The sequence below is a fragment of the Mauremys mutica genome, chromosome 3 (assembly GCF_020497125.1).
Source record: "Mauremys mutica isolate MM-2020 ecotype Southern chromosome 3, ASM2049712v1, whole genome shotgun sequence".
Classification (NCBI taxonomy): Eukaryota; Metazoa; Chordata; order Testudines; family Geoemydidae; genus Mauremys; species Mauremys mutica.
This window is the reverse complement of record NC_059074.1, coordinates 170,071,198-170,094,449: the sequence shown is the minus strand read 5'-3', so window position 1 is coordinate 170,094,449 and position 23,252 is coordinate 170,071,198. Positions and strand designations below refer to the sequence as shown.

The following is a 23,252-nucleotide window of genomic DNA, read 5'->3' as shown; positions in this document are numbered from 1 at the left end:
GTCTATGCTCTTGCCAACTCTGTAATAGTCTCTGACACAACCTGCCATTAGAAAGAGGGAGGTCTCCAATTCTTATAATTTCTATTCATATTTAGCTTTTCGATAGGATGATATGGCCATGTCCCTGCCCTTTTTTGTTAATTTGCCACATAATGGGCTAAGCCACTGAACTCAGCATGAGTCTTTCTCTTGACTACAATGGGTTTTGGATCAGGCCCTCACTTTTCACGTAAAAACAATAAGGGTGAAATTCAAAGTCAATGACAAAACTCCAGTTGCACCCTAAGTCTGTAGCCTTTATGGTTGCAAAGTCAACCTTCAAAATATGAACTGAGTTCAAAAAATCTAGTTATATTTGTCTGTCTGATTATTATTGTTTTTTATAACCCCCGACAGAAATTTCACAATCTCTTCAGCCATGTTTGCTTGCCTGCTGAAGAGATAACTAGTGGAAGAAAATTGCAACCATGTTTGATTTAATGGTACTTCTTTTAATTTTCACTCTTTAAAACCAGTGCTGGCATTTTGCAGATTTTCCCTTCCTGAATCTGTCAGGTTAGTGCGGTCAGAATAGCTTGACAGCTGATGGCATAGTTCAAGAGAAACACAGATGGTGGTTGAAACTCACATTTCAAACACTGAGGAATAGGGGAAAAGAAGAAAAATAGCAGGAAAATAAAAGATTTTAACATACATCCGCTAATTTGTCTCATTTTATTCCTTTCTCTTAACTTCTCCTTAGTTTTTTATCTGTATGGAAAATCCATCACAAACGCAACACCCCAGAATAAAATACACATAGGAGAGAGTTTCCCCCATAGACCACCTCCTCTCCTAACTGTTAGCCCCTACCTCTACTCCCAACTGCAACAATAATCACTGGACTAACTAGCCCAACTTACCTCTTCATGTTCAAACCTCAGGTCTGAATAGCCTGCTTAAGGGAGTTCTTATTTCCTCTTACTTCCCCTCCTGGGTGCATAGTCCAAATCACAATCTAGTTCTAAATGAATGAATAAATATTAGATATACTTCATCTGGTTGCTTGGTTTGCTTTGCAAACCTTTCTGTGGCATTATTTTCAGAGGAAGATCACAACTATCTCCTTGTCCGGACCATAAACACAGGCAAATACCTACCTTTTCTCATCTCTTTTTAGAGGACAGAGTACTTCATTCCCCATCGGCCCCAGATAAATTTCCAAGCCCATTTTGTTTGGTTTATAGGGAAGAACATCGTATTGGCAATTGTGCAGAATTAGAGTGGTGAATGATGACATGAAAGAGTTAAAAATAAAGACATCTGTGTGAACACAATCAGGGCCGGCTCCAGGGGTTTTGCCGCCCCAAGCAGCCAAAAAAAAAAAAAAAGCCACGATCGTGATCTGCGGCAATTCAGCGGGAGGTCCTTTGCTCCGTGCGGGAGTGAGGGACCCTCCTCCGAATTGCCGAATTGCCGCCGAATACCTGAAAGTGCCGCCCCGCTCCGGAGTTGCTGCCCCAAGCACCTGCTTGATAAGCTGGTGCCTGGAGCCAGCCCTGAACACAATGAAAAGCACCGCTGGGCTGACACTAAGCTGGGTTATTGAATTCCGAAATCATATCGGTCCCTGGACGTGGAAGAAAAAGGTCCTTCCTCTTTCACAGCCTAAAACTTTCTCTCTTTGCTAGCTCAGAGTATCTCAGGATTTGTCTTCACTGCTCAAAAGATGGGATTTTTTACTGCGAGAGAACTAAGGTAGATACATTAGCTAGCTCACTGTAAAATCATAGCTGAAACAAGACACTGCAGTTGGTGACGTAAACCACTGGTGGAGGGGGGGATACAGAGTTGACCTTGCTTAGTTACTTCATGGTAAACACTACAGGTGCCTTGTCTGCACTAGGATTTAGCAGTGAGATAACTATTGCTCATTAGTTATTTTGCTGTTAAACCCCCCTAGGGTGACCAGATGTCCCAATTTTATAGGGACAGTCCCAATATTTGGGGCTTTTTTTATATGGGCTACTATTACCCTCCACCCCCTGTCCCGATTTTTCACACTTGCTGTCGGGTCATCCTAACCCACCCGACCTCCTTTGTGTCAGTGAAGACAAAGTATTAGTCACATCACCTGTAGAGAATCCAAAATGCTTATTGTGTGGTTTGGCTTTTAAAGTCTCTTTTAGCATTTGAGCAGTACCTAATCCTTTATCCCAATATACTGATATATCTTTGCTCAGAAATATCTTAAATATTTATCATTTCCCCCTAAGCTCCCATTTCCAAGAGCTCCTTTTAAATATAGATGTCTCCCGATGATCCTCAATCAACATTTTTAAGGCGTGTCTGTTATGGTGTGTGGAGGCCAAGAATTAATTAATAAAGGTTTGAAGGGATCTTAATGTATGTTAGCTAATATAGCAGAAGTTAAGATGTGACCCTGCATGCTGTAAGATATGTGGTACAGAGAGAATTGTGTGAAGAGTCGTTACGACCTTGTGAATTGCAGTCTTGTTTTCTGTTCTAGTATTGCAGACAAATAAGATAGCGAATAGGCTTATGTATAAACAAATGCAAATGTTTATCTTCAATGTCTCCAGGGTTTGCTAGCCACTGTCTGTAACAAAGGTATAAAAATTGCTATGATTGTTTACTAATTGAGAGAGATCCGTCCGGGACCCAGTTCCTGACACTCTCTTCCTCTTGTGTTCACTAGAGAAATTAATAAAGTATTTTGATTTTGCTGCACCCAAACAAAAAGCGAGAACTTAGTTTTTCTTCGACAGGTGCTTAGCTACACTGACTATGTTTATGGAAGCATTCTAAATTAATAGACGGACAAGCAGAAGTTAGCAGGCAGACAGTGCTGGGAATAAGATTTATTCAGAAGATAACAGTTACCAGGAAGATAAAATCAATCTCTCTTTTTCTCTCACTTCCCGTGTATTTCTGACTATTTACTTATTTATTTCAATTTATATAATATTTATCTCAATCTCTAGGCACACGTAACAACTACATTCAAACTAGAGCTGTATGAATTTGTTTGGACAGGGGACCACAAACAGGGGAGTTTGAGATGGGGAGAAGGCAATCCCCCTGCTGAATGAACAAGGTGCAGGTACTAATCTTGGGGTGAATGAGTTTGTTTGGCTGTTTGTGTTTTTCTTTCTCGTTCAGGTTATTTAAAGTTACAGCGTCCATTGGGACTGTCTGTCTGGGAGTTTGTAAGAGGAAGTCGTAATATAATCATTATAGTTAGGAAGGACCACGTTGCCAGTGTCAGTACTGCTCATGTCTCCTCCACCTGCATCTGGATCCAGACAGAGAACCTGACCATGGATGCCTCTACCCAGATCCTGGTCTGGATTTGCAGAGACTTTGGCCTGCATTTCCCACTCTCAGAAAGCCAGGCTGGGGGAACTGTCCAGTGTGAAAGGTGCTTGCTGATGGAAAAAGGCAAATATAGTGCCATCTATAAAAAGGGAAATCAGGACAACCTGGGGAATTACTGCCCAGTCAGCTTCATTTCAGTACATGGAAAGATAATAGAGCAAATAATTAAGCAATCAATTTTCAAACACTTAGAAGATAAGAAGATGATAAGTAACAGTCAGCATGGATTTGTCCAGAACAAATTGTGTCAAACCAACCTAATAGCTTTCTTTGACAGGGTAACAAGCTTTGTGGATGGCGGGGAAGCAGTAGATGTGGTATATCTTGACTTTAGTAACGCTTTTGATACTGTCTCACATGATGTCATAAACAAACTAGGAAAATACAACCTAGATGGAGCTTCAATAAGGTGGGTGCATAACTGGTTGGAAAAACATTCCCAGAGAGTAGTTATCAGTGGTTCACAGTTGAGCTGGACGGGCATATTGAGTGGCTTCTTGCAGGGCTCAGTTCTGGGTCCGGCTCTGTTTAATATCTTCATTAATGATTTAGATAATGGCATAGAGAGTACACTTATAAACTTTGTGGATGATACCAAGCTGGGAGGGGTTGCAAGTGCTTTGGAGGATAGGATTAAAATTCAAAATGATCTGGACAAACTGAAGAAATGGTCGGAAGTAAATAGGATGAAATTAAAGAAGGACAAATGCAAAGTACTCCATTTAGGAAGGACCAATCAGTTGCACACGTACAAAATGGGAAATGACTGCCTAGGAAAGAGTACTGCAGAAATGAATCTGGGGGTCATAGTGGATCACAAGCTAGATATGAGTCAACAGTGTAACTCTGTTGCAAAAAAAGCAAACATCATTCTGCGATGTATTAGCGGGACTGTTGTAAGCAAGACACCAGGAGTAATCCTTCCGCTTTACTCCATGCTAATTAGAACTCAGTTGGAGTTTTGTGTCCAGTTATGGGCACCACATTTCAGGAAAGTTGTGGACAAACTGGAGAAAGTCCAGAGAAGAGCAACAAAATGATTAAAGGTCTAGAAAACATGACTTATGAGGGAAGATTGAAAAAATTGGATTTGTTTAGTCTGGAGAAGAGAAGACCAAGAGGGGACATGATAAGATTTTTCAAGTACATAAAAGGTTGTTACAAGGAGGAGGGAGGAAAATTGTTGTTCTTAACCTCTGCAGATAGGACAAGAAGCAATGGGCTTAAATTGCAGCAAGAGCGGTTTAGGTTGGACATTAGGAAAAACTTCCTGACTGTCATGGTGGTTAAGCACTGGAATAAATTGCCTAGGGAGATTGTGGAATTTATAATTATTATTATAATAATTATAAATAATATAATAATAAATCATCATTGGAGATTTTTAAGAGAAAGTTAGACAAACACCTGTCAGGGATGGTGTAGATAATACTTAGTCCTGCCATGAGTACAGGGGACTGGATTAGATGACCTCTCAAGGTCCCTTCCTGCCTATGTCATCAAGATTTTAGCTCCTCCCCTGCAGATGTGCAAGCAGAGAAATGATTCCTTCTCCCTCCCTTACACATGCATGCAAAAGCAGCCAGAATCTGGCATTCTGTTTTTAATTATGACTAAATGCTATAAATATTGTGTACATTTTCCAGAAATGGCATGCTGCATATTTTAATTTAGAAAAGGCAGAGGCGTCTAAGCACGTTTTGTTGGATGTTTTTTGTAAGCTAGTGAACATTTGTTATTCCATGTCCTTCTGTGATTATTAGTCAGGCGCCTATGCATTTGCTGTTTGACATAGTGAATCATTATTGCCTAAAGAAATCATTAGTACTTTTATATTTGCAGTGTGGTTACTAAGGGGAGTCTTACTCAAATTTCTTGACTACAGCTCTTCAAGACAAGATTTATATACCTAGAAGGAGAAACTGACATATGTGTTTGTTATTTCATTCCTAAGCCTGGATATTTTTAGCACCTTCATTTTTGGAATAACTTCTACCTTAGCTTTGTGAAACTCAGAGATACACAATATGCGCAAAGAATCCAGGAAATTAGTTATTTTCTTTCAACTTAGTATATGTTCTGGGCTGCGCAGTATAGAGTGTGTATTGGGAGCCGGCTTAGAGTTGAGACTTAGCAATATGTGAGGGTCCATGCACCACTTGTCAAGCAAAAAGCAGAGAAAACCTGCAGAGTATCTTTAGGCCATGGGACATGTTGAGGAGACAATCTGCCCCCCTTTCCCCTCTCCTTCAGCTCAAGGCCCTTAAAACAAACTCTTCTCTGGTTCAGCTACATCCCTCCATGGGGCTGTATTTATTAAAACAACACATTCAAAGCCTACATTAAGCTCTCAAATCTTCACCAAGTCCAAACTTCCAGTCTTTCCTACTGGTATCTCCCACACCTTCCCTGGGCACGCCACAGTGCCTATTGGAACCTATTCCTTCCCAGTAGTCTGTTTCTCTTCCTGAACAGTCCCCACTTATAGCTTCCTGCTGCTCTGTACCCAGCTGATTTTACTAATTAAACCCCACACCTCATCCCAGGTGAGGCAAGTGGGGCTAATTGGATGGGGCTGGCCAGCTTCAAGCCTCTGGCTCTGAAAGGGGCAGGATACCTTGTTACTAATCATAAGGGGAAATAACTTTTCTTTTAAAGGAACAATAAGATTTTCATGTAATTTCAGTAGCTGGAGTTCCAAAAATACCCATCCACTTTTGCAAAAGTTGACAATGTTTCTCTTACAATATTATACAAGGGCAAGTGGCAAATAAGGATTGAGTTCCTGTGGGCAGAAGAGAATAAGGAGGGAGGACTTCATATGAACTCTAGAAGCCATAGCTGCTGACAAAGTAAACATGGTGGAGGAAGAGCAAAGAAGAGCAAAGTAAGTTATTTAAAAAGCACACACTTGCAATGGAATATGTTGTAGTAACACTGAATTGCCTAAGTTTAACTATCCTGCTGCAGAATAGGATTTATTCTATATCAAAGCTTCTGTCTCCAAATTCTGGAACTAACCATCAAGGCTTTTGTATTCTCATGGGCATGTGGATTTGGGTGGGAGGTTGAGAGGAGGCAGGATTTTTAAGGCAAAAATTGACAGTCTTCCTCTCCTGGAAGAACAGCAGCTCTCCAAAATGTCAAATATACAGAGCTCAATGCTGAGTCTTGCTATGCTCCTGAAGCACCAATCTGGTGGCACAAAGAAGTCATGTAGCTGCTTTAACCAGTTGGGGACTCCCCCAATGTAAGTAGGGGTGTCATTTCAGAAAAAGTTCTGTGGGGAGCAAAGCTGCATCCGCGTATAGAGCATTACATGGGATATCCTGCAAAGCTGGAGTGTGAGAGAAGTTGAGCATAGACCTATGAAAAGTCTGGGGGGCAGCAAACCAAAGTCTGGGAGGTGCAACTGCCCTGCTGACCCCATAGCAAAGGATGCCCCTGGAAATAGGGGATAATCCCCAGGTGGCATAGAGTTGCTATAACCAGACCAATGTTAGCTCCCAGTAGATGGGGTAAGGTGGGAGCAGGCCATGGCCATGGATGGAGGGCAACTGACAGCCAGCCAGCTAGGGGTTACTGTGGCCTGGGTATAGTTTTGAGCACTATTGGGGGTTGCTCAACAGTACACCAGAGGCTGAACCAGCCCCCAGCTGTCCCTAGGAATCAGGAGCCACAATCAGCTTCACTGGTGACTCCCCAACTTCTGCTGTGTCTAGGGGAATCCAGCTGGAGGCTATAGCAGCAAGCAGAGATGTTTTCCACTATAGGGAAGAAGATGGGGAATTCGGAACTAAACAAGTTAAAAAATCTGGCCTGGAAAAAGAAGTTTGGCAGCAAAGAGCACCCAGACAAAGCACTAGACTGTGGGTTGTGTGAATTGTCTATAGTAATTGGGGTAATAACTCCCATGGCAGTGTCCCCATAAGCTGCTATACAGAAATTATTTTTAAAGTTAATTGCAAAAAATAAAAAGACAAGGCGCTACACAGAAGGGAGAACTTATTTTGTATTCTCTGGCACATGCTGCTTGAGGATGGTTTTATGTGATGATTTCTAAGGCCTCCAGGATTTCTTCTTTCCCCTCCTGATAGTTGGTTTTCCTCTACATCCCCTTTTTTGCCCTCTGGCTATATAAATCCTGATGATGTGCCTCTTTTTCCTGAACTCATCTACACTAGACAGTCTTGTATAGAGCAGTCCATGCCAAGGTGGCAAAAAAATCCAGAGCCCTCTTTTACACTAATTCTTACATATCCCTGGCAGTCTGGTGCCAGGTGCATCACTGGTGACAGACAGGTAAACATATTCCTGATAGAGATGCATCCAATGAGATTTGTATTAAATTGTTGCCTATTGTTTTGACACCAGTGTCCTGCTATGAAAACATCATCACCTTTTTATTGACATATAAACACCAGCCCTGGTGCAGAAGAGGTCAAAAAGCATGCAGGGCAATTCTATCCCTCAAGAATTTCAGCCAAAAGCCAACACCCACTTTCCAGAAAGTAACTCTGTTTCAAGAATTGACTCCAATCAAAGAACAAAGTCTCCTGCTGCTTGCACACAGTGCTTAATTTGTAATGAAAGAGGTGCCAGGGCTCAAGCAATTTTTTTTGCTTTCATAACTGATGTGGCAAACCCAGAGGGGCTGGGGCAATGAACTGCCAAGCCTAGAGGTGCCAGAGCTCAGCCCTGGCAAGCCCTGGTCCAAATTAAGCATTTCATGCATGGCTCTGTCTCCAGGGTCACTTTCTCTACACACAACCCTTGCATATTACAGCATGTCTTCCCAAGCCTGAATATTTGCTTGCTAAGAAAAACAACTTAGAAGACTGTGTATAACAGATTACCTTGTGGCACCTACTACAACAATATATATGCTGCATGATTTATATACACACATACAGTGATGGCCCTGAAAGGATTAATGTGAACACAAGGCCAATTAACCCACCTGGCTGCACCTGGAGGGACACCAGGCTTAATTAAAGATGAAGGGGAAGGAGTTGGGTGGTGACTATATAGAAAGGAAGCACAGGTTAGAAGGGGATTCCCCTGATATAAATGTGGAACTATATAATGAAATTAAAAGGGCGGGGGGGAGGAGAAAAGGAGAGCCTAAATGTATATGTAATAAATGGAGGCAAACATTGCCAAATATCTACAGATGGGTCTAAAGATGAGAGAACTGGGAGGATGAGGACAGCATTCTCCATCCCAATGCTTGGAATAAAAAAAATCCATGAGGCTATCAAATTTTGTAAGTTTTTTATAAGGCCTGAACTGGCAGGCATAATGTTGGCATTATATTGGATCCTGGATATGTGACTTACCTCCGTTATCATCTTTTCAGAATCACTATCAGGACTAGTGGGGATTGGAAATGGGAATTCAGATAGCAGAAGTGACATAATTAATGAAATCTTCTTACTAACAGAATTGTCACAGATGGCAATAATCATTGAAATAACATTGATCCCAGTGCATGTTGGGATAGTAAGAAATGAGGTGGCAGACAAAGTAGCAAAAATGCTGTAAAAATTGGCATAGAGATCCTTCTATGTAAACAGAAGTTTAAAAACTAATTAAAAATTAACTAAGAAAGGGGGTGGCAGGAAGTATGGACAAAAGAAACACGGAGGGAAAGATTTTTAATGAAGTATGCGTGTAGTGGGGTGGTCCCCCGTTCCTGCCTGGAAGGGCTTAAAAACAGCCCTGGCAGAGGGTTGGGGCTGAGAGAAAAGCTGGGCTGATTGGGAGGCAGCCTCAGCTGTAGGACATGCTCCAAACAGACCCAGTTGGCTCTATAAAGGTCAGGGAAGCCAGGAGTTCAGAAGGCTCTCTGGTCTGAGAGGGAGCAGGGCCTGGCTGCCTAGCAGAAAGGGTACTTGGAGTGAAGCAAGGCTTGGGAAAGCCAGGGGAGCTCCTGGCTGGTAACTCCCCAGGCTGCAATGCCTGGTTTAAGGCCTAAAAGGGTACTGGGTGGTAGAGGAAGGCAGCAGGTCTGAACCCCCTTGCCTGTGATGAGTGGCTTATGCTGCAGTCTGCCCCAGGGAGTGGGGCTAGATGGTGACTGGCAATAGCCCAGACTGAGGTGAGGTGGGGTTAGTGGGTGGGGGTTCCCTGAGGTGGGGAGACCCCCAAACCTGCCAGGGGGGCAGCAACCCAGAGAAAGGGGTACTGGGGTCTGGGAGAGACATGGGGGCCCAGCGGTAGCGGATCACCGGCTGACAGAGGGCGCTCCAGAGGGCTGGTGAGCTAATTCCCACAGACAATCAGCAGGAGGCAGCGCTGGGTGAGTCTGCACCCGCTTCCACTGCCCTGGAATGGAAAATGCTGACGTACTACAAGAATCTGAGAGAAAGAGTGCATTAGCTCTTCTCCAAATACTGACCAGACACTGTGGCTTAAACAGTAACTTGTCCATAATTAATAAACATGAAGATGGGCGGTGTGAGACATGCAAGGCCAAAGAAACAGTTAGTCTCCCTCTAGGAGTGTAATATTGCCAGGGGGATTTTGTATGACAAATTCAGGCACCTAAAAGTGATGATAACACTAAAATACCTGTTAAGAATACCAAGACAATGCAGCACCATTAAAAAGCAAGATTACAATTGTTTCAAAAATACTGGGAAAAGAGCAAGACTGAAATTCAGCACTTGGCAATTATGGACTCAGAATGTGAGTCTGCTGTGCTGTAAAATACAAGAAAAATAGTTGTAGGGAGAGAAGAACTTTTAGTTTCTCTCTTTGAGGAGTAGACAATGGAACTCAGAGAGGAACAGAGGAGTCACCAGGGTATGGCATATTCTGGCAGTGAGCCATGGTAAAAGAGTAGAACCTGGTTCTCCAGGGAAGAAACTCAGGAAGGTGCTCAACTGAAGAGGAGCTTCAGGAGGGAGTTTACAGGCTCTGATGAGAGAGGGTGAAGGAGATTTTTGGGAGAGGGCCAACTGCCAGGCAGACAGCCTTGAGGGTACATGGGAGTGGTGGATCCAGATTAGAAGTGAGGCTCCAGAGAGGTAAACCTTGAACGTCAGCGTTCTACCAAACAATGGAGAGCTGGGGGAAGACCCAGGATGTATTAAAAATTAAGCTGGAGGGGCAGAAGTTGCTTTTGTTGTGCTTGTGTTTTTGCTTCTGAATGTTGGTTAAAAGCTCCAAGGAGAAGCCCTGGAGCCACTATTGACTGAAGGATGGGATGGAAAAGGAGGCATGCAGGGATGGTGGATTTCATCACATTTATGACCAATGTCATGTGGGACACTATCTGTTTGGGATGTTGATACCCTGGAAAGGGAGAGATTTTGCAGTGGCCTGGACAGAGGGCCAAGTCATAAGAAGAGGCAGACCACTATGGGACCCAAGCAACTGTCACCAGGGGTGTTAAAGGAAAACCTGCTACACATGCCCAGCCACGAGGGGGTGTGCTTGCAGTGAGTCTACATATTGATATGATTAACTATAAAAAACAGTTATTGCTAGTCATTCCCTGAGAAGGGCACTTTAAAACGCTTTTCAAAATGGATTCTTATACCTATATCAGCTAGTGAGCAGTTTATGCTCTGAAGCATGAGGATTGATTGCTCTTATGTTTATCCTAGCTAATGTAACTGCACATAACCTAGGAGTGACCAAAGTTTGCAACTGCAGTGGCAAGCAGGCAGGACTCAAGGGCCATACCTATTCTCTTACACACTCCCAAATTTAAAACCGGCATCACTCTATCTGCTTTTGCTTTACCTTTCTTGATAAGGACTAGCTTGCATGCATGCCCAAGTAGATGCAGGTGTAGGATGCTTCCTCTCTTCCTTCTACCATTCAACATGCATGGACAGTCACAACTAGAACTGAGTAAATAATGGATTCTTTTGGTTCCAGGGTGCAAATAGATAAATTCCCCCCCAAAAATCTGGTTTGATTCTAATGAAAAACTTGGTTTTTTTTATCAAATTGAAAATCTCAAATTCAACTCAAAATGTTTTGGTCAAAAATTGTTGTCAATTTTGTTGTATTTGTTTCAAGTTGAACAAAACATTTTGGTTGAATAATTTTTTTGAGTTTCTTAGTTTAATTTGGCTGTTTTGGGTATTTCCCCCCCTTTTTGTGAGATATAGATATAGATATTTATATTTGGCCAGATTTGATATTGAAACAAAATTGACTTTTTCAATTTTTCCAGCTGAAACATTGGTTAAAAGCTTCTTCTAAATGTCAGCATTGGATCGTGAGGTGCAAGGGGCTATGTAGCTGGCTTAAACAGTTAGGGATTTTCCCCAGTGTAGGCAGAGACATTATTTCAGAAAGGTTTGGGGGTGGAGGAAAAGCTGTATCATTCTGTAAAACATTATACGTAATTCAATTATGTCCTGCAAAGTCTGTAGGGGCAAAAAGTGGAGTATATAGATCATGAAAAGCCTGGGTGGCAAATAGTTTTTTGTTTTTTTTAGGGGCAACTACCCCCTGCTTGCTCCACAGCAAATGGCGTTCCATGAGATCCCTGAGGGGCAATCTGTTCTGGAGCAATACCAAAGGCCTGTAGAACTTCATATAACCCCAATGCAAGCCAGTTCCTTCCAGGCACAATCTGGCCCTAATGAGGGGGAGCTGCTTGTTTGAGCTCTCCAGCAATAATGCTCCTGCAGTTGGTTAGCCTTGTCCTCACCATGCAGTGACAGAGCGAGGACCATCATTTTTATCTGTTTTATATTTGTTGCCTTTTAATTTCATTATGTTGCTCCTTATTCTTGTGTTATGGGCAAGCTCTTGGATGGGCTTTTCTATACAGTTCATTGTTTTTATATTTCTTACCTCCCTTTGTCTTCACAAACTAAATACAATTAGTCCTTCTAATCTCTCCTCATATGGAAAGCCCTCAGGATTGTAATCCTTTCCATTGCCCTGCTCTGGACTTCTTCCTGCGATGTCCTTTGTTTAGATCAGATTTGCCCATCATTAGCAGAAATACACCAGTACAAAAGAGTAGCTCTCAGATAAAAGCTCCTGTGGTGGTATTTGCAAACAGATTTTTAAGGTTTGGGGGGATAATTTTTGTTTGATCCTTTTCCCCTCCCCCCTTTTATTCCCTCTTCTTCAGTGGCAACCTTCTCCCCCACCCCTCCGACACTCCCTGAGACTTTGTTTTGTTTGTTGTATGGAGGGGGGAAGTCAAATGAAACAAATTTTCCATGGAAAATTTTCATTTAGATACAAATAACTTTCTGTCCAAGGGAAAAAAAAAAGCTTCTATAGAATATTTTTAACTAGCTTTACAAAATGCCTAGTGTTGATGCTAACTTGATCTGGGTAGCTCAATAATCACAGTGATGCTACTGGGTGTTTTAGACTGATCTGCAAATGACTGGTAAAAATAAATGGGACAGACATAAATTCAGTGTCAGAGAAAGAGCAGTGTCTTCAAATAGATTATACAGGTCAAGTCATGTGAGTGCTTCTAATGCTACTGATTAATGTTGTCAGCTGTTGCATTAATGTGTTGCATAGCATGAGAGCGCACAGAGCAGAAGTTGAGAGTATCCTCTAAGGATGTGGACTGTACTTATTTGAAATGGTGTGTGTTTGACTAGCAGGGTTGGTGGATGTCAAGGTGGTCAGAAATGATACTTATATTGCCATTATTTCGCTCTCTATCACTTTTGGGACTTACTGAATAAGACACAAACTCAGTATTGACAACCCAAGCATTCAAAAATCCTGAGTCAGCCCCACAAATCTTGAGATTTTTCAAAATGTGGGGTTCTTTTTGATTGCCAACATAAGAATGGCCACACTGGGTCAGACCAAAGGTCCATCTAGCCCAGTATCCGGTCTTCCAACAGTGGGCAATGCCAGGTACCCCAGGGGGAATGAACAGGTAATTGAGTGATCTATTCCCTGTCACTCATTCCTAGCTTCTGGCAAACAGAGGCTAGGGACACTATCCCCTACCCATCCTGGCTAATAGTCATTGATGGACCTTGTGACGGGTTGGATCACAAAACCCCCTGGGAGTTGCCACCTGATGTGCCCAGACTACTTCTACCCCTGCTTTCCCTGCCAGCTCAGGACTCTAGCACCCTGTCTTGCTGAGCCAGACACGCCTGTCTGCTCCAGCACAGACCCAGGGTCTGAATTACTTCCCCCAAAGCTGCAGGTTTACCTGAAAGCAGCTCACAGAAGTGTTCCTGTCTTTAACACTCAGATGCCCAACTCCCAATGGGGCCTAAACCCAAATAAATCCGTTTTACCCTGTATAAAACTTATACAGGGTAAACTCATAAATTGTTCACCCTCTATAACACTGATAGAGAGAGAGATGCACAATTGTTTGCTCCCCCAGGTATTAATACATACTCTGAGTTAATTAATAAATAAAAAGTGATTTTATTAAATACTGAAAGTAGGATTTAAGTGGTTCCAAGTAGTAACAGACAGAACAAAGTAAGTCACCTAGCAAAATAAAATAAAATGTGCAAATCTATATGTCTAATCAAACTGAATACAGATAAGATCCTCACCAGTTCCAGAACGCTCCCTTTTGCAGACTAATCGTCTTTTAGCCTGGGTCCAGCAGTCACTCACCCCCTTGAACACTGTCCTTTGTTCCAGTTTCTTTCAAGTATCCTGGAGGTGGACGGGCTCTTTCTTTAAACCCCTGGGAGACCCCTGCATTTTGTCTTCAGCTGGCTAAATAGACTTTCTCTTGTGGGTGGAGACCCTCTCCTCATTCAAAGTCCAGTTCCAAGATGGAGTTTAGGAGTCACTTGGGCAAGTAATATGTCCATGCATGACTCAGTTTTTACAGGTAGCATCCATTGTTTACATGCTACCTTTAACATCGTCAAGTAGACTTGCTATGTGGATTGGAGCATTCCAAGATCCATTGTCCTTTAAGTGTTTCTTGATTAAGTACTTAGTTCCTGAAGAAAGGAATGTTGAATTTGACCAAATGCTCTACTAAAGTTATTTAGAAATCAAGCTAGTGCACAGTCAACATTCATAACTTCGAATACAAAAATGATACATGCATACAAATAGGATTAATCCATTCAGTAAATCATAACCTTTATGGAGATATGTTACATGGCATATGTAGCATAAAACACATTCTAAGCATATTTTCGTAAAGCCTTATGGGAGGTACCGTCACAGACCTATCCTCCATGAATTTATGTAGTTCTTTTTTGAACTCTGTTATGGTCTTGGCCTTCACAACATTCTCTGGCAAAGAGTTCCACAGGTTGACTGTGCATTGTGTGAAGAAATACTTCCTTTTATTTGTTTTGGGTTTTTTTAAACCTGCTGCCTATTAATTTCATTTGGTGATCCCTAGTTCTTTTGTTATGAGGAGGAGTAACTAACATTTCCTTATTTACTTTCTCCACACCAGTCATGAATTTATAGACCTCTATCATATTCCCCCTTAGTCGTCTCTTTTCTAAGATGAAAACTCCCAGTCTTATGAATCTCTCCTCATACGGAAGCCATTCCATACCCCTAATCATATTTGTTGCCCTTTTCTGAACCTTTTCCAATTCCAATATATCTTTTTTGAGATGGGACGATCACATGCACACGGTATTCAAGATGTGGGCATACCATAGATTTATGTAGAGGCACTATATTTTTTGTCTTATTATCTATCCCTTTCTTAATGATTCCCAACATTCTGTTTTGCTTTTTTGACTGCTACTGCATGTTGAGTGGATGTTTTCAGAGAACTAGCCACAGTGACTTCAAGATCTTTCTGGAGTGATAACAGCTAATTTAGCCCCGATCATTTTATACGTATAGTTGGGATTGTTTTCCAATGTGAATTACATTGCATTTATCAACATTGAATTTCATCTGCCATTTTGTTGCCCAGTCACCCAGTTTTGAGAGATTCTTTTGTAGCTCTTCGCAGTCTTCCTTGAGTAGTTTTGTATCATCTGCAAATTTTGCAACTCAGTGTTTACCCCTTTTTCTAGATCATTTATGCATATGTTGAATAGGACTGGTCCCAGTACAGACTCCTGGAGGACACCACATTTACTTCTCTCCATTCTGAAAATTGACCATTTATTCCTACCCTTTCTTTCCCATCTTTTAACCAGTTACCAATCCATAAGAGGACCTTCCCTCTTATCCCATGACAGCTTACTTTGTTTAAGAGCCTTTGGTGACAGACCTTGTCAAAGGCTTTCTGAAAATCTAAGTACACTATATCCACTGGATCCTCCTTGTCTACATGCTTGTTGATCCCTTCAGAGAATTCTCACTAGCAGATTGGTGAGGCATGATTTCACTTTACAAAAATCATGTTGACTCTTCCCCAACAAATTATGTTCATCTATGTGTCTGACAATTTTGTTCTTCACTATAGTTTCAACCAGATTGCCCGGTACTGAAGTCAGGCTTACTGGTCTGTAATTGCTGGGATCACCTTTGAAGCCCTTTAAAAAAAAAAAAAAAAAAGGCATCACATTAGCTATCCTCCAGTCATTTGGAAGCGGATTTAAATGATAAGTTACAGACTACAGTTAGTAGTTGTGGAATTTCATTTGAGTTCCTTCAGAACTCTTGGGTGAATACCATCTGGTCCTGGTGACTTATTACTGTTTGGTTTATCAGTTTGTTCCCAAACCACCTCTAATGACAACTCAATCTGGGACAGTTCCTCAGATTTGTCATCTAAAAAGATGAGCTCAGGTTTGGGACTCTCCCTCACATCCTCAGCCATGAAGACCAATGCAAATAATTCATTTAGTTTCTCCACAATTGTCTTATCATCCTTGAGCGCTCTTTTAGCATTCCCACAAGGGCTAGGAACTCTTTTAAGAAAGCTAAGAGCCTGGTGTATTCCTATGATTCCAAGAGCTGGAGCCTTAAAAACCGCATCAAATACTGCAAAACTCATGATAAAATTGCAAGAGCTGTCACATTACCCTGTATATTTCCAAATTGTGATCTTGAGAGATTAGAGGATGGTGGGAAATGCAAGGATGCATATAGGTTCTGAAAATTCAGGATCAAGTTAAGAAAAAGGCCGAATATTGAAAGAGCATGTGAAAGGCTTTAGAACAGGGATCAGCAACCTTTGGCATGCGGCCTGTCAGGGAAATCTGCTGGCGGTCCGGGACAGTTTGTTTACCTATTGTTTGTCTATTCCCCCCGCCTTTTTGAGTTGTAAATTCATGTCCCACCCTCCTTCACCCCCATTCCCATCTGCTTCTATGATGGATGTAGCTCAGCCAGACCCGAGAATCATGGCCTCTGCCTTTAGTGAAGTTACACTAGTTTTACCCTAGTGCAACTGAGACCAGACTGTGGCCCTATATATTCTTACAAAACTCCTTCACTTGTATGACTATTAACACATGAGGTTGTCAAAGGTAATAGAATGTTTAAAACTGACAGTAGTTTATTTTCTTCATTTATGCTGCTTATTTACTTTTTGCTCAGCACAGACAGTGATGTTAGGTCCATTTCTAGTCAGTTTCACTTTCTGGTTCTTGTGCACTAGCGCAATGCTTCTGTGTTTAGTTTTCCAACACTGGAAGGGAATATTTACACTGAACTAAACTGCTTTCATTGATTTTTTTTAAGTGCAATGGAAATATTTTGTTTAATACTGGATTTTATAAACACCCCTTTAGTTCAAAATATACATTTTTTTGGCTTAAACTGTCTTAGGCTCCCTTAGTTGAATGGCATAAATGCAAAACTCAATTATGACATAAATTTTACTGTCAAACTAAGGACACTCCAAGATTTTTCATTGTTGTTAATTCACTGTGTCGAAGAGTGTCAATATGCTCTATATACAGCACTATATGCAATGGTACTAATTGATCCAAAGCTTATAATGCACAACTAAGTGTATTCATGATGGTATGGCCTTATCTCTAAATTTCTTGACTTTATAGAGCTACGTCATTTTAAACAAAACAAATACGAGCATGTGTGCCCTTCTACGTTTTGATGCATAAAGAACATTTCAGATGAGTTTATTGAAAGGTTTTTTACATCTGCAATATCAAGTCTTACTCTTACTTTGCTTTTCTGGAGGATCTTCTTTAGGACTATAGAATAGGTGGGGTTGTTACATCTCCCTAGACTGAAAGCTGGGCTGCATCTTCCCAGTCATTAGTGGTTGGGGAAAGGAGCATCTGCTTCTGAGTTTCCCTGTCCCTGCACTGAAGGATGCGAAGGTTGGGGCAGGGTAATTATGGGTTGACAGCAAAGCCAGGGGTCCACCTGGGCATAGTCAGCTGCAGAATTGGGTCCTAGGATGAACATTATAACGTGCACAACAGCAGGTAGTCAAACATAGGAAGTCTGCCGTTTTAATGATCTGTCTCTTCATACCAAACTCTTCACCTTGGTCTCCAGTCATAACAAAATGGCATAAATCCAGATGGAGCTGATCTCGCTGGGAACTTGTACAGTTTGTATGTCAAGTGAGGGAGATATTATCTCTAGAAATAAATGGTTTTTTAATCAAACGATCTCATGGGGTAATTTTAATGCCAGGAAACATACCATAAATTTATATGGAAACACTCCTTGTGCAACATGCATGCAAGGTACCATTACCTGATTCAAGGGATAGCTCATGCCTGCGGTCTCCTCTCCAGATACAACAATAATACAAGACTGCAGCAACTACTCATTTAATGATTAAGAGCCCCGTGTTGCAAGAGCATACCCCTGTGCCCACACAGAGCCCCTTAGACTTCATGGGGGTTCTGGGCCAGTGCAAGCATGTGCCCACACAAAATCAGTTGTGGGGCCAGGGCCTAATGACCTGCAAGATTTCATTTAAAAATAACGAGGAGTCCTGTGGCACCTTAAAGATTGACATATTTATTTGGGCATAAGCTTTGGTGGGTAAAAACCCACTTCTTCAGATTGTGGGGGTTTTTAACCACCAAAGCTTATGCCCAAATAAATCTGTCAGTCTTTAAGGTACCACCGGACTCCTTGTTATTTTTGTGGATACAGACTAACACGGCTACCCCCGATATTTAAAAATAATGAATCCTTTTTCTGTTGAACAATAGAAAACCATGTCTAGAATTGGTCTAAAATATCTACCATTTATTGTGATTAGTCATTCTGTATAACATATTTCATAGTAGCTCCTCTAATAGTGGAAGAAAGATCCTGCTGGGGGGTCTTCTATCATGGACTCTATGCCTGTGTAGAGTAGAATTAGCTTTGGGTATGTCTACACAAAATCTGCAGAGTCTCACAAAGTCTCAGAGCCTGGGTCAGCTGGCTTGGGCTTGAGGTTATAAAATTGTGGTATGAATGTTAAGCCTTGGGCTAGAGTCTGGGTTCAGAGCACTACCCCCTCACAGGGTTTCCAAGCCCAGGCTCCAGCCTTAGCTTGAACATCTACACTGAAATTTAATAGCCCCATGAGCCCAAGTCAGCTGACCCGGGACAGCTGTGGCCATAAGAAGAGTCTTTTATCTCAGTGTAGACACAGGCTCCCACATTCCATGCAAGGGGATCCCAGTGCAGGACAGAGGGCCACTTCTATTTCAATCAGCATTTACAAAATAAAACATCCCCCATGGACAATGTGCATGTTTCAGCCTGGAGCAAATAATTCTGGTTGTTGTACAAGCCCCTAATATGGGGGGTATATGATGGGAACTTTGACAGAGTCTTAGCTATAATCAGCATGAATATATGCTGCTATAATGAGCAGCAGACAAGGTAAATGTCATAACAGAATCTGTTTTCATTGACAGTGAGCATCACTTAACAAGCAACCCTCCCTTTCATCCCCTTGTACCCTTTGGCAACAAGGAAATCTTTCTTTTGTTATGGCTAAACTTGTGGATGTAGACCAGAGAAAATAGACTGTTTTCCAAGGCTGATGATACTTCTATTTTCCTCAGTAACCAATTACAGAAGGGGGTGGGGAAGCATGAATGTTGCTGGAGTTAATTTAGATGCTTCATATGGCTTGCTTTCAAACTCTCTTCCTTCTGAACTTCATTCAGATCTGTATTATTGTCCTAATCATTGAGAGTACCTGTTATATGCCTTATGATCTAGATAATTTATATGTGCCTGCTGTTTTGCTTGTAAATTTATTCTTCATGAATTTCTACAAGCTGTTTAGGATATTTTTATTTATCATTTTCATCCTGGATAGGGGAAGAAAGGGTGGATTTGAGCAGCAGCAAATGGAGAGTTAACACTCTAGGTCACTACACGCAGAAATAGTGCTGGTTATGTTGGGGGGGGAGGTCAGAATTGGAAAAGGGGTGGTGTTAGAACTGAGCTGGGGAGAGGTGAGCCGGAATGGAGTGTTGGAACAGATAACTCTGAACTGACCCCGCAGCCTTCTGTAGAACTGATGAATTGATGTGAGGAGGTACAGGGAGAATAAAAGGCAAATGGACTAGGGGTACCAGAGACCAGATCACGAGGCAAAAAATGGGGGAAGAACAGCTTGGGCAGAAAAAAGGGGAATGTGTTGATAGGATGAGAGAAGATTTAGTGAAGGGTGGTGAGTGGGAAGACTGAGGGGATGAAGTGGAAGAAGGAAGAGATTTCCTTTCTCTCCTCTTTTCCCAACCTGTGCCGCCACCTTATCCTGTCCAGTCTCTTCCTCCTTTCTATATGCATTGCCCCAAATTCCACTCACCACCATTCCTCAAATCCACTCTTACCTCCCTATCCCTGCTAACCAAGCCATTCCTTCTGCTTTGTCTCCCGCACATCATCAGGAGGAAGAAGATTGAAAGGGGAGCAAGTGGGGATGGTGGAGGAGAACACAACTCACCCTCAATCAGGAGAAAGAGGAGCTGAGACCAGCTCCCTTTCCCTGTTCACCAGTATGTCTCATGCCCACTTCCTCCCTCAGCCCAGTAGAAGAAGAGCAGGAACAAACTCTCCATAGCACTGGGATCCCTATACAGTCCCCCACACCAAGGGAGAGGCTTTAGAAGCCCTCACACAAATAGCAGTTGCTTTGTCAGGGAACGTGTACACTTTCACCCATTTTTGACTGAACATGTAGGAACTTCGCAGATATGTAAAGTTGAAAGCAAATCTGGGAGGTATTTTGGTTTTTTAAAAAAAGAAAAGAAAACAACCCTTCTCCCCCCCATCCTGGTATTTCTGAGCCTTTACCCTCCAACAGGTTCTAAAAATTCCAGCCAGAGAAATCCCCTTCTAAAGCATGCCACGTTCTATTTGGATACCCAGTTTCTCTCCTGAAGCATTACTGTGCTAACTAAAGTAGGTAACCCAGGTCCCCTGTGCAACTGCATGTGTCTGTATTTAATGTAGCCAGATTCAGTTACCCTGTGCAGTCTTACTTGTCTGTGTAAGAAACAAATCTTGAAATCTGATCTGCCAAAAAGAGAACAGTCTAAATTAAATTTATTTCAGAATACGGGCTCAAGGGCTTGCCAGCAAAAGAATAACAGAAGCAGAAGTGAAAAATGCATGTTTTAAACACACATCTGACAGTTTGTATATTTTATTCCTGATGCAAAATGACATCTTACTGTGCAAGTGACTCATGCAGTGGAATGTGATTACTTCTAAAACCATCATATGCACCTTTTCTACAATCAAGGGCTTGTACAGAGCTGTTCTCTAATGGTGTACTTCTCCTCACAAAAAACAGGTGTCATCCTGTCAGAATTGGCTGCATGGGTAGAACCTTCTGCCTAGCTCTCTACTTACCTCTATGATGGTAATTGAATATCTGCAAGTTGTGATCACACAAATGAGCAAAAATGTCATTAGAATATTTTGGACCAGATTCCCCCAAACCTGCCTGCATTTTACCACCCCAGCTTAACTGTCCAGTTAAACTGGGTTATGGGCCCAGTGAATCTGGATCTTTATCCTGTTAAGGGAAGACTCCTGCAGCTCAAGCGATATCAAACTTGTCTGATCAGAAAAATCATGTTAAGGGTCACTAATGTAAATAGTGATGGGCCAGTGTAAACCAAGATGTTAACAGTTATTCAAGATGTACCCTCTTGTAACAGACAAGTTTGCCCAGTTAGGATTAACAGAGGGCCAAATTCTGCTCTCAGTTACAGAAGTGTAAATATGAAGAAATTCCACTGAAGTAAATGAAGTTGCTCTGTATTTACACTGAGAAGTGAGGGCAGAGTCTGTCACACAGTGTGTAACTAGTTGTGTATTTTCACTCTTCGGGTTGAGTGAAGTATGCTGCAGTAAACTGCCTCAATAAAGAAGAAAAATAGTTTTTGTCACAAGCAAAAGCGTTTAAAAGCAGACTCTGCTCCAACTTTCACAAGCATAAATCTGGAGAGTAACTCCATTGAAGCTAATTCAGATTTTGACCAGTATTATAAAAAACAGAATGTGGCACAATAATTTTATCTTGAATATCTCTTTATCATAGTGGGACAAGTTCATTCCTGATATATGTCCACTGAGATCAGTGAGTTATTCTAGGGGTAGATTGAGCCCATAGAGTGACTATTGGTAGGTGGGAGGAAGGGGCAGGAATCAAGGTAACATTGGAGGGAGAATATTATGAATTGCTCTTATACTGCTGCTATTTATAAAGATTGCTGTTTGCTTTGCTCCAGTATTACCAAACAGGCTCCATTTGTGGGAATGGCCATTAACAGAATGGATACAAGCATAAAAAAATAATGGATTATTTTACTGGAAACTTATATTTAGGATTCACCGCATTATAGATCAATGTACACTACATGGGGCTTATTTCCTCAATCTTTGCTTAGGCAATCACTCATTGATTTCAGTGTGTAACTTGCTTCAGTAAGGACTGCAGGATCCGGCACTATGTGGTACATTCATCTGCAGTGCAGTGTAAAACTAAATGTTAACTTCTAATAAAAATCACTATTTTCTCTGAGTTGGAATCTCACACTAAGCAGAGCAGGTTGTGGTGAATTCTTGCAGCACCCTGGATTTTCCCTGCAGAGCTCTAATGCAAGTAGTAGTGCTGATGATTCAGTAGGGAGTACTTTGGCTCTGAATCATTTCCCCCCAGCATCATTTAAGAGGTTCTGATGATTGTCTTGCGTCCTGTCTGAAAAACACTAAGTGCTTGACCACTATCACAGGGTAGTTGGGCCCCTTATGGGAGATGGGTTTCATTCCCACCTGTGATAAGTTGAGCTCATGTCCCCAGGAAGGGAGGATGAGCAATAAAGGAGATCATGTGATTGACTCAGCCCAGGCTGGAGGAGGTAAGGGAGGAAGGGACAGACTATACTGGATAGCTAGCCTACCACTACCAGACACCACTTGTGTGTGACTTTCTTCATTGATCATGGGGACTATAATCCCCAAAGAGCCATATAAAGGGAGCTTGGGAAGTGGCTGTGGCCAGAAACTGGGTGGGTCCTGGAGGGTGAGCAGTTGAATGAGGAAGTTCTACAGGGGTTGGGATGGGACTAGTGTGTCTCCCTGCAGAGTGAGAGCTGGGAATGGAGCTTGTGAAGGGCTTGGCCTGAGGAAGAGCTAGGAGAAGCTGAAGATGGCTGAGGTGAAGGTGATGAGGGAGCCATGCTGATCAGCTTAGGAACCAGCAGCAATGGAAGCAATAAAGCAGATGTTCTGAGGCTGGTTTGGGTAGCTAGCCCCTTTATTGGTTAGCTCCTTGGGGCTAGAGTTTGCAGAAGAGGAGGGCTCCAGTACACATCATCTGTGTCCCCTGGAGGGGGTGAGCAGACAGCCTCAATATAAGGGCAGATAATATGTAGACCCCCCAGTGAGTACTGTGGAGAAACCCCTAAAATTGAAGGAGAAAAGGCTTTCATGAACCACAAGACGTAGGGTGAACGATGATGTGTAGTTCCTGCGGACAAGACTATGGAGAGCCTTTGCACTAAGGAGAGGAG

The 23,252-nt window shown here is 42.1% G+C and overlaps 1 long non-coding RNA gene across 2 annotated transcripts in view; it reads left to right on the top strand.

Moving 5' to 3' along the window:
• The first annotated feature begins 2,982 nt into the window (after positions 1-2,982).
• The window catches only part of LOC123365791, a 41,962-nt gene continuing 21,692 nt past the window's right edge, over positions 2,983-23,252 (top strand). Inside the window, exons 1-2 of one of the 2 annotated variants that reach the window (XR_006577754.1) lie at positions 2,983-3,103; positions 6,137-6,265. This is a non-coding gene — a long non-coding RNA (uncharacterized LOC123365791). Of the gene's footprint in view, positions 3,104-6,017; positions 6,266-23,252 lie in introns of those variants that run through there. The other variant, XR_006577753.1, reaches the window with a different exon arrangement.